The sequence below is a fragment of the Vitis riparia genome, chromosome 6, assembly GCF_004353265.1.
Source record: "Vitis riparia cultivar Riparia Gloire de Montpellier isolate 1030 chromosome 6, EGFV_Vit.rip_1.0, whole genome shotgun sequence".
Classification (NCBI taxonomy): domain Eukaryota; kingdom Viridiplantae; phylum Streptophyta; class Magnoliopsida; order Vitales; family Vitaceae; genus Vitis; species Vitis riparia.
The window spans coordinates 5,409,883-5,422,736 of record NC_048436.1 but is presented as its reverse complement, the minus strand read 5'-3'; the positions used below and the strand labels follow the sequence as shown (position 1 = coordinate 5,422,736).

Sequence of the window (12,854 nt, the reverse complement as noted above, 5' to 3'; positions counted from 1 at the left end):
GATTAAGCCAAAATGCTTAAATGGTACAAAATATGATAGAAAATGGAATGCAAATATCATAAATAATATTTAAAGAAATCAAAATTTTACATTATATTACTATTTTTAAGGACTGTCCTAACAAAAACTTCATTTGAGAACAAGATACACTAATTTTTCTTTCTTTGTTATTGAACCCTACTTCATCTACACCCTATGGGTTAGTTGCATGACCCTATCAAAAAATGCTGCAACCATTGAGGCAAAAACTATAAACAAGTAGAAGCTGAAATTGATTCTCAAGGTATTGTAGTACTCACTCAAAAAAGGAAAAATAAAAATAAAAAATCATGAGATGAATCCTCATAAAAGCTTGGCATGAGATGATTTATAGAAGCTTGGAGGGCAAGGTTCTCAAAGTTTTTGGAGAAGCTAATGGGTTGGCCAACTTGGCCATGCATTGAGGAACATGGCTTCCACTTAATATAATGACTATAAAATATATAGAGTTTAATTCCACCTCTTCAAAAGTTTGAAATGCCTATTGGTTGATTGTATAGGTTCTCTAGAGATCTCATAACATATACAATGACTACCGTTGTTTTATTAATATTTTTCTTTTATCAAGAACACTTTAAAAATTGATTTAGATAATGTTTATCTTTAAAAAAAACCATAATTAAATTAAAATAATTTTAATATAAAAGTTAGATATTATTATCAAAATTTCTAGATTAAAAAAATAGGTTATTAATTTTTAAAACAACCTAAAATTTTGATTTAGATAATGTTTCTCTTTAAAAAAGAATTATTATAATTTAATTAAAAATAATAATATTTCATAACTAATATATTTAATAAATTCTTCATATATTTATATTTTTATTCCTAATTTCTCCTTAAAAATTATCATAATTTACTTATAATTTTATTATTTTTATTTTTATTTTACTTCTTACTATTTTTTCTTGTTTTATCATTTTTTTAATTAAAAATTGTACACAAATATCATTCATATTTTATAAATTTCGAATGTTATGATCTATTAATTTCTATTTCAATTATGAAAAAATAAATAAATAATTAAACATAAAAAATATTCAAACGTGAAAACCAACATTTTTCATCTCACTAAATTGTCTCATAAATATATTCATTTCATTAAATTTTATTATACTTTAACATCTCCCAATATATAAATATATATACACTTTTGGGTTAATAAAATCCATTTTTTCCAAAAAGATATTTTTTTATAGTAGATATCTTTTTATTGTTTATCTTATTCTTATCATAAAATGATTTTCAAAAAAAAAAAAAAGTATTACTATAATTTATAGATTTGTTATAAAATTATATTTTTAAACAATGATTTTGAAAAATATTATATTTCTTAAAATAGATTCACAACTATTTATTTTATTAAAAGTTTTATTAAGTGAAATCATTAAAGTATGTAATTTAAAGAGTTAAATCTTTTTCACCTTACTAAATCAATAAATGTTAAAAGACAATAAATATTAATTCATATTCCCCTTTATGCCCCGATATCTTTTTAATGTGAACCATAAGAATTTTATCTCCTTTTAACCTCATATTTAATGTCTTTTAATTTTGTCCCTTATAAATAGAGTCATGTTCTCAATCCATAGTGCATTCAACCTCAAAAAAATAATTCACTCATTAATTAAATTTACCAATGTTATCTCTTTCCCTTCAAGGGGCTTCACTTATATGATTTATAAATTTAATTTCTAGAATAATTATTAATAATAAATGAAATGAGAATTCAAAATTTTTATTAAAAAAGTCATTTCATTACGAATGATAATACCAATTATTATTAATTACTAGAAATTCATAATTGAAATTAATTTAATGTTAATTCATATTAAAATAAATTATTCATTGGGAATAATAGGAATAGGAAGAGATACATGATATGCATCATTACTAAGTAAGCATACTATTTATTAAAAATTAAAATTAATTTTTAAAAATTAAATTATTGATATTTTACATCTCTAGAATTATCACAATAATATTGGATTTAAATAATTTAAATGAAATAGTGATATAACTAAAAGTTAGATTATTGCAAAAATATATAACCTAGAAGATGGGCATAAAAACTAAATTAATTACTTAATTATAAAAAATATAAATAATTTAAAGAAACTCAAAAGATAATCTTACATTATTTTATTATATTACAATATATTATCTATTAATATTATATATTTGATTTATCTATTTATAAATATCATTTACTGATTAATATTTTATTTTTAATTTATCATTTTAATTAATTATAAATTATTTAAACAAAAGAATTTATCTTCGAACTATTATTTTTTAATAATGAATATATATCGACAACTGCTAAATTTAATTCAAATTATTTCATTTCTGAAAAATAATACACTTGTTAATTACCTTTAGAAAATTTATTTCTTTTCATTCAAAGGGCTTCATCTATTTGTTAATTTAATTTTTCAAATAATTACTAATAATAATTAAAAAGAATTCAAAATTCATTGGGAATAATAGGGAAATATGATGCCAATCATTATTAATTATTATAAATTAGTAATTGAATTTAATTTTAAAATATTAAATTATCAGTGTAGACCCCCTCGAATGGGGGAATTCTTTTTTTTTTTTCTTCTTCTTCTTTTCTTCTTCTTCATCAACATGAGAATGAGTTGTATTTGGACGGCTAAAGAGGACTGGAAGTGAAAGAAAGCAGCTGATGGGTGAGCTGTATTTGGGTGGCTAAAAAGGACCGGAAGTAAAAGAAAGTAGCTGATGGGTGAGTTGTATTTGGGCGGCTAAAGAGGACGGGATGCAAGAAGAGAAAGGAAAGGAGAGCTATTTGGGACAAAGGAGACAACTGAGCAAAAAGGAGACACAACTATATGAAAATGATGGATTACTGAGTGAAAAGGTGGCGGTTACAAAGAGATATTGCAGTTTTTTTTTTTTGGAGTTAAGATGGGGGATAACTGATTATCATGGCTTAAAGAAAAAGATTGGAAGGGAGACAAGATAGGGGATTATCATAGCTTTAGAGACAAGAGGACCTGGGGGGGATTACTGAAAGATCGAAGTGTGTTTTGGGGTGGTTTGGGGGAGCCTTTAGAAGGGGAACCAAAAAAATATAAAGGGTGGCAAGAGGAGACAACGCGCAGCTGGAAACAAACCCACTTTTTGCTTGAAATGAGCATTCTAGGTATGATTATTTGTAAGCCCCTTATTTCTCATTTCCTTCTTGACTAACTCTCATTTTCAGTATTTCTTTTGAGTATTTGGTTTACTGATTGGTGTGGATATTATATGTCACTCATTTGTTTTGTAGGACTCTGGGTATGCATACTCTGTTTTTAGATTTATTTTGGGTGTTTTTGACTTCTTTTCAAAATATCTGATGCCCTGTTCCTTCCCATAACTTGGTGTATCAAAATCACACTCTTGCTCTCTTTTGATTCCACCTGTTTTGGCCTATGGATGTCATCTGAAATGAGGCTCTATATGTTCATGACTTGCTTAGTTTCCTTGCGCTATTTCTTCAGTCCTTGCCTTGCTTCTATCTTCTTATGTTCATTCCCCTCTTTCTGGTAAGTCTGAGGTGTGAAGATCTCACTTGGGTTGGCCATGGAACTGCATTGAAGCTTTGTTATTTGGGATCACGTTGCCATCTGGGTTCATTAAGCAATATAGTGGCAATAAAGATGTTTTGGTGTTATTAATTTGGGTGAGGAAGTTGTTTGTATGAATCGTGAAGGTTTAGTTTGTGCTTTGAGAGAGGAACAAATCTTTTCCCATGAGAGCTTGGGTGGCGACACTTCAGTTTGCTGTGAGTGCTCCTTGCTATATCCATCCCTACTCATGCACACAAGAATCGTGCTCCGATCACCATACCCATGTCCTTACTACCTATCTCATCCTTCATAAGCCCCCATGCATATCACCCTTTCTTTAAAACCCATTGACCCACTTCTCCTATCACATTTTCCATTAATTTCATTTCAAAACCCATCACTACGCTCTCACCTTTAACCTTATACCGAATATACCCATCAAACCCTTCATGCCTATACCCATCACCCCTTCCATTCATTACCCATTTGTTGCCTATTTTCCTCACGTACGTGAAATCTCATGCCTGCATGGTCATCCTTCATTCATCCTTCACCATTCTCATACCTATTTTCTCCATCTATCATCATGCTTCATTAATCACACCTCACACTCCACCATGCCCGTAGCCATACCCACAACTATGCCCATGTTCTTACTACCCATCTCATCCTTCATAACCCTCCATGCATATAGCCATTTTCTAATACCCATTAAATCCATGCCCCACGCGTCTACATGGCCATGCACGGCCACACAAACCCTTGCAAACGTTTCTACCATTCCATCCCTCAATTTCCATTATACCCGTTATCATGCCTACATCCTCATACCCACCTCCATTCATACGCATCACTTCCCCAACCATTCCATTTCACCCCCATTTTCCATAATACCCACATTTCCATCTTCTACTAACCGTCCCACCATTCATAATCCCTATCTTCATTCCCATGCAAATACCTCACCACTTATAACCCCTATTCTCATTCACATGCACATGGTCACCTCCATCTCATTCCATTTTTAGTCCTCACACGAACCATGCCCATCTCTCTACACCACGTACCCTTCATACCCATTTCCCCCACCTTTGCATGGCCATGCATGGCCACACAAAACGTTTCTGCTAAGCCATTCCACCATTTATATCTCCATCTTCCATATCTCCATACCAGTTCCTATCCTTCGTACCCATTGAGTTTGATCACCACAACACACTTAGCTATTTGGTTTATCACCTTCCCAACCCCACCACCTAGCTCGTTTCGGTTCATTTCCTTCCCCATCCCACATACATAAAGTCTCATGCACATGACCACCTTTATATCACTACATTCCCGCGTTCATATCACCACATTTCTACCTTCAACCTCATACACACACCCCAAATTCAGATTGACCCAGGTGTCATATTCACCACCCCCCTTCATACCCACCAAACCTGTCTCCACACCCACCACCGTCAATCTACTTGACATCCTCAAACCTGCCCTCATCCAAAGTCTTCTCTACTAACTCCGCAAGGGTGTTGCGCACCGCCACAACCACAATGTTATTCACCAGGGTTTGAAGCCTCAGAAATTATTGGTGGATAAGGAGGATGGGGCTCTCAAGATTGTTGATCTCGACCTCTGGAAGGCCTTTGCTATTCCTCTCAAGAGCTACACTCATGAGATTGTCACGCTGTGGTACAGAACCTTAGAAGTGTTGCTTGGTTCTACGCATTACTCTACTGGTGTGGACATGTGGTTTGTTGAATGCACTTTTGCTAAAACAGTAAGAAAACAAGTTTTATTTCCGGGTGACTTTGAGTTTCAACAACAACTTCGTATATTCTGCTTGTTGGGAACGTCAACTGAGAAGTAGTGGCCTGGAGTTAATTCCCTGAGAGATTGGCACGTCTATCCACAGTGGGAACCTCAAAACTTGGCACGTGCTATGCCATCATTCGAACCTGACGGTGTTTACCTTCCATTGAAGTTGCTTAGATGTGACCCATTTGAAGGAGTGGTAAATATGAGGAAATTGGCACCACCTAAGCAAGATGATCATCACTCTGCTCATCCAACTGGAAAGTCCTTTTCAGTTCTAGACAGCTCCGGCTTTGGATGAAGACTTTTAAGTCATATGGATATAAGATGAAGCATTCAGGGTAATCTCCACCCACTAATGACAAATATTCTAGCTTCCTCTATGTATAGTGTGAGATCAGGGCCCACAAAGAGCGGCACAACTAGTGTTTCGGGCTCCCCTCTTGCTACAAGTAGCATTACGAGTTTTGAGCCAAGTGTCAATGAAAACTCCCATTATTTTTATGGGAGTGAAATAGAAGATGATGAAATTGGAAAAGTTGCAGCAGGTCAGGATGCTTACTCGGTTTAATTTCAAGAGAAAAACAGCTGCAATCACCCACCTCACTGTGTTGTATCAATTGCACTTCAGGTCCACGTACAGGACCTCATTTTGCATGGCCACCTTTGGCATGCAATCTTGGGCCACGCGTTGTCTCTTCTCATTCCATCATCTTTGATTTTAAAAATAATTTTCCAAATCCCTTGCTTCAAATAATTTTCCGGATCCTAGTTTTATTGAAAAATAATAATCCTAACTCCATGATTTTTCATTTCTAGAGTTTTTAGGATCACCCAAGAGTCCCATTTTTAATAAAAAATTTCTGCCATTTTTCTTTCTAGCATGCAATTTTCATAACTTCCATAATTTCTAAAATGTTTTAAAATAAGCATGAATTTAATTTTTGTAATTCCAAATGATGGAATTTATAGAATGAATTCATGCAAAAATAAATTGGGCTTTGGTGGGGGCCCAACATCAAAGAAATAAAAATAAATTTGAGTGAAGTGCAGTGTTCGCCATTGGTGATTTATTATTCTATTAGTGATGCATGTGAAATATTTTATACTCATTATTATGCACTAACCCCATTTCATGATAGCGCATTATCGCTTGCAGTTAAGGTACACTCGCACTCTCACTTTGATTCTTCTCTATGCATGATTTGATCTCCATATGTGTATGATTTTACTAGGTATCCATTGATTTCCTTACCAATTGCCATGATTGTTTCATTTTATTAGTAGAGACTCGTTTTTTAAGGACTTAGAGGGGTGCTACGGTCTTTACCGTACCTTCCCGATAAGTAACTTGACTCTCAAGCCTAAATTTGGTTTTTCACAGACGACATTTTCCAAATAAGGAATCACACTTAGAGTTTTCTTTCTTATTTTGTTTACCCTTTAAAAATAAAACAAAAATAAGTGGGGACTCCAAGTCATTTTCTAAAAAAATAAATCATTTACAAATAAAAAGCAAGTTCACTATCGAATGGAAGCGCATTAGCAGAAATATGGGGTCCACAATTAGTATTTTAGAAATTCAATTTTTAGAATTATCATAATAAATTTCGAATAGTGGTCAACAAAAAACTAAAAATAAAATAAGTATAAACGACAAATGTCACATGTGAGCTTTTATTAAACATAACAAAAGAAATTATTATTCCAATAAAAAATCTAAATGATGATACGTAAAAAATTCCTAAATAATTTTAAAAATTAAATTAATATGCAAGTTTTAAAAGGGATTTTTTTTTAATTATTAAATTATTGCAAAGTAACATCAAACATATTATCACATAAATAGTAGAAAAATATTATTATAAAAACTAGTCACACATTTTTTAAAAATGTTGTCATACACGGTTTGATTTGTATTTTTAAAAACAAAAAAAAAATTCCTATATAAAATTTAAAAAGTGTTTTATAAAATTGAGGAGAAAATTAATATTTCAACTTAAAAATAAAATTAACTTCTATATCAAATAAATTAATTCATTTATTAAAAAGGAAAAAAGAACCTACCTTATATATATATAAGGTAGGTTCTTTTTCCTTTTTAATAAATGAATTAATTTATTTGATATAGAAGTTAATTTTATTTTTTTTCTTATTGATATTATTTTTTCCTTCAATTTTATCAGCCACAAATTAAGGAGTTGCATGGGAGAAGGGTATCCTGATGCGTAGGTTTAATATTTAGTAGAATCATTATCTCTATCATTTTTCACATTTTCATTTTATCTAGTGGATTATTCAATGGTCACTATAAATGATTAAGGAATATTCCGGAATTCAATTATAACCCTAATATAATTAATTCAGTACAAGTCACTTAATTACGGAATATTCGCAGAAAATACCTAGAAAAATCCATAAACACTCCCCCCCCACACCACATGTGGCACCTTTTAAAATTAATATTAATCTTTGCCTAATCATATAGCCCCACTCATCAAATCTGACACTAGGAATAACAGTGAAACAAGTTTTTTCTGGCAGCTATATGGTCCCCCCATTTATAGGTTTGAAATTTAAATGGACGGGGACAAATTTAAGATTTTTTTAAAAACCTAAAATAGTGTTCGGGTGAGTTGGAATTTGAAATTTAAATAAATGGGTTTGAGATGGGTTTGAGTTTTTTTAAAAACCTAAATCAAGGCAAGTTCAAGTATTGCCTTGTTATATCTTGGTCAATTATATATAAAATTAATTTAATTTGATTTTTATTTCCTTACTTTTAATATATAGATAATAATAAAAATAATAGTTTTTTTTAATAAAATAAGTTATAAAAATATAATAATTTAATTATTTATAATTTTTTTATTTTAATATAATTAAAAAAATTTAAACATCACAAAGGTAGGTACCCCCCACCTCGTTCAACCCCGTTTAATTTTTTTAATGGGGTGGGGTTGGGATATGGGTGACTTCTTCGGAATTGACCTCATCGTCATCCCTAATAATATTTGACTTACGAAATTAAAAATAAAAATGAAAAATGTTTGATTTATTTGTTATATGAAATAAAACTAAATATAATTAAAATTAATTAAAATTTTATATATATTTTTTAATTATAAAAATTTTATATAAGAGAAAAAAATGTGAAATGAGTTTAAAAAATATATAAAAATAATTTATTAACTCTAAATTTTATTTATTTATTTGTTTATTTAATAAATAAGAATATGTTTCACAAAGTGTTTTTAATTTAAAAAGTATTTTTTAAAAAACATAAAGTGTTTTGATAAAATTTTAAAAATTAACTTATAGTATTAAAAAAATTATTTATATCGTTTTATAAAAAACCAATCGATAAGTAATTTTCTTAGAAAACGATCCATGAGCAAACACTTTTACTAAAAGTATTTAAAATATAAACATTCTCAAAAGCATTCTAAATATAATATACGTGTTTAATCATAAATTCAAATTGATAGCGTGACCTTGAATTACAACTGAAATTTATATCTAAGCATAAAATAAAATTATAAATTTTATTGGAATGTTGACATTTTCTTGGGCAGCCTAGTGGTATGGTTCACTTTTCCACCACCCCATTGATGGTGATAATACGATGATGAGTGAACCGTGGTGGTGATAGTGATGTGACTCTTTATACATTTGATTCCATTTTTTTTACAGCAAAAATGATGGTTAAATATTGTAATTATGCCAACATGGTGCTTATCATTAATAAATTAAACAAAATTCAGAATAAAATATTAAGATGATGTTTGTTTTTTTTGGTTTTTTGCTGAAAAAAATTTATTTTCAGAATTTAAGTTGTTTGTTTTTCTACTTTTTCATGACTTATTATAAACTTTTTATTAAATAAAAAAAGTCAAAATATATAAGGTGGTATTTGTTTTTTTACTTATTTATAAATAGAACCTTAATGCTTAATTGTTTTTTTAGTATTTTATTTCTATTAAGTATTAAAAAGTATAAAAAAACTAATATGTTATTTTTTCTATTTAGAAAAAACTATATATTTTGTCTTTTTTTATTTAGTAAAAAGTTTATAATAAGTTATGAAAAAATAGAAAAACAAACAATCTAAATTATGAAAATAAATTGCTTTCAACAAAAAGTAAGAAAAACAAATACCACCTAACTTTTTCTAAATAGAAAAAATAACATATTAATTTTTTTTAATACTTAATATAAATGAAATACTACAAAAATAAACAACATAATATTTAACACTATTAGGCATTAATGTTCTATTTAGAATTAAGTAAAAAAACAAATACCACCTAAGTCTATTTGGTCATATTTTCTAAAACTTGTTTTTAAAAATTATTTTTTATTTTTTAACTTAAAAATAGTTTTTAAGAATAAATTTTCAAAAACATAGTTAAACTAACTCATATTTTCATTTTATTTTTTAAAAATAGGTTAAAACAACTCCTATTTATTCTTTAAAAGTTATTCATTATTTAATTTTGTTTAATTTTTTTTTTTTATAGAAAATGACATCCAAATGGTGTTATCAAGTTTTTAAAACACTTTTATGTTCTCCTAAAAATTATTATCTCTTTCACTTTGTTTTTTTAAAATTATTTATAGAAAGTAACAACCCAACAATATTAAAAAAAATTAAAAACAATTTGATGTTTTTAAAAATAGAAAACCATTTTTAAATTACACAAGGAACACATGATTTCATTTTATGAGATTAAATTTCATTATTTTCTTTATTTTAACATTTTTTATCTTAAAAAATATCCCTTTTTTTATCTTAAAAAATATCCCCCCCTTTTTTTTTTAAGGATTTTGTCTTTATTTTATTTTTTAATTTTTTTTTTCATTTCAAATGGTTAAGGCCAAACTTTTTTTTAAAATAATTTATAACACTATTTAATCTTTATTTTAAAACAATTTTTAGAAACGAAGTGAAATAAAAAAAACAATTTTTAGAGAACAAATAGTAGTTGTTTTTACGAAGTTTTAAAAATAAAAGGAAAATATAAACCCATTTAACCATATTTTTTAAAACTTATTTTTAAATACTGTTTTTATTTTTTAACTTAAAAACAATTTTTATAAAACATGACCAAACGGATCCTTAGCCTTCTTATTTAGGATATATAAGTAAGATAATTAATAATTTTCATAGTATTTCACATCATATTATTTTGAAAAATATAATTTAAAAGAATAAATATTTTAGTGTTAAATTATTATTAATAATTTTTTTAAATGATAAATACTTCGATCCTTAACTTTTTATCCATACATTTTTAATTTAAATTTCATTCTAATTATTTAATATAAAAATAATTTCCAAATTAGAAAAAATACAATCCCGACGAAAAAACAAACAAATAAATGGAGTTATCACGGGACCAACCTTCTCCAGCCCTTTGACAGGTCACACCGGTAACCGAATCCCCAAAAGACAGGGCATTCTTCCCACTTTATTCTTGTTTTTACCCTTGTGGACAAATTTACAGAACATCAATTGACCGCTTACCTCTTAAATAGGTAAACACGAAAAGTGGACCCACTCGCTTTTGTCCCTACGCGCTCACATCACATGAAAGCCTCATACTACTAGCGCGTGGTCGTTGTGCTTGTTTAAAAAATTATTCACGTCGCTCTTTGGTTGGGTATTTTTCGCTTCGAACGACAGTAAATAATGCGCCTCTCCAAAGGGAACAATCCCCTGTATCGCACTCCACTCAATATGTCATAAGACCCGTAACCAACCAACCATACCATGTAATATTAATAGGGGTTATACATTAAGACTATGTTTGGTTCGCCCAATATAACATGTACCATGGATAGAATAGAAAAAAGGAGATATTATATCGTATTTTATGTTCAATCATAAGTGATAAAATTTATTATCTACCTTATTTTTTTTATCCCTTTCATACAAGATATGCTAATTTTATGGTAAAATATCTAATGTATATATTTCATGTATCAAAATTTTATTTTCTAATATACTTATTTTATAAAATATTTTTTTATTATAAATTAAATTTATGATTGAAAAAGAAAAACTAAAAAAATATTTATAAAATAATATTAATATATAATATATAAATTATTTTTATATATTAAATAACATAATATAATTTTTTTGTAAAATTTAAATATTTATTAATTATGAATATTGTTAAATATAACAAAATTTTTAATTTTTTAAATACAAAATATTTAAATGTGATATAATTTTTATTTAAAACAATATAAATAATATATATTTCATATTATTATTTTTATCTAATTTAAAAATTAAATATAATATAATATAGTGTATTACAACTTAAAATATCATATTCATAAGATATGTATATAAAATGATATCATATTCTATTAGAAATCGTATTCTATCAAATAATATGATATCATTTAATAATATACATATCCTCTCATCATGGCAACCAAAGTAGCTTGTATGTGTTGGAAATTCTTAACCCATGTTATGCATGTGGATGGGTTTTAAAAAACAAAAACTGTTTTCCATTTCCTACTTTTCAAAACATAAAATATAATGTTTTCATAAAATATTTTGTTTTCGCTATTTTCTTAAAGTCTATTTTTAAAAATAACTATATAAAATATATGAAATGATTAAAAATAAAAAATTTATTTTTTAAACATACTTAAAAATATTTTAAATTTTTTTAATAAACTTTTATTGTAAAAAAAACATTATAAAACAATTTTCAAAAACCATTTTTTAGAACCAGTTTTATAAAATAATTATCAAATGGAGTCTTACTAATATCTATTAATAAATAAGTTAAATATGTCTGAAACTCATAAAATGCATTATTAGTTATTAATTTAACATAAATGATTATTATAAACTCAAATTTCAATATTTAAATTTATTTTAATAACTAAATAAAAATGATAAATTCATCATATAATAAAAATAAAAATAAAAACTAAAAATTTATTTCATTATATATTTTATACATATTTTCATATTTTAAATAAAATAATAAAATTTTAAAATAACCAAGTTCAACTTTCAAACAAACAACTTAATTATTTAATTTTAAATTTTATTTAAATTAAGTAAAAAATAAATACCATCGACCCGATAGATTGAATCGAGGATTACGATCTAGAAATTGTGAAGAATATTAACTTCATTTTTCCTAATACGTGTGAAGGTTATTAATTTTATAACATGGGTGGTTTCATTCTTTTTCATTAGTATTAATGAAGTGATAATAACTGATTTGGTTAAAAACTTAAAATCGTGAAATGATCCCTAAGATTTTACCAAATTCAACATGCACACAATTAAAGCGACGGTCAAAGCCATGGATTTGAAGGTGTGGACTAGGTGGGATTGAGTGGACTAGAATTCAGTGGAGAGTAGCCGAAAATTTGTGACTCGAC

General features: G+C 27.6%; 1 pseudogene; it reads left to right on the top strand.

Annotated features, from left to right (window-relative positions):
• The first annotated feature begins 4,932 nt into the window (after positions 1–4,932).
• Positions 4,933–5,733, top strand: LOC117916335 (annotated as a pseudogene).
• Positions 5,734–12,854: the final 7,121 nt, after the last annotated feature.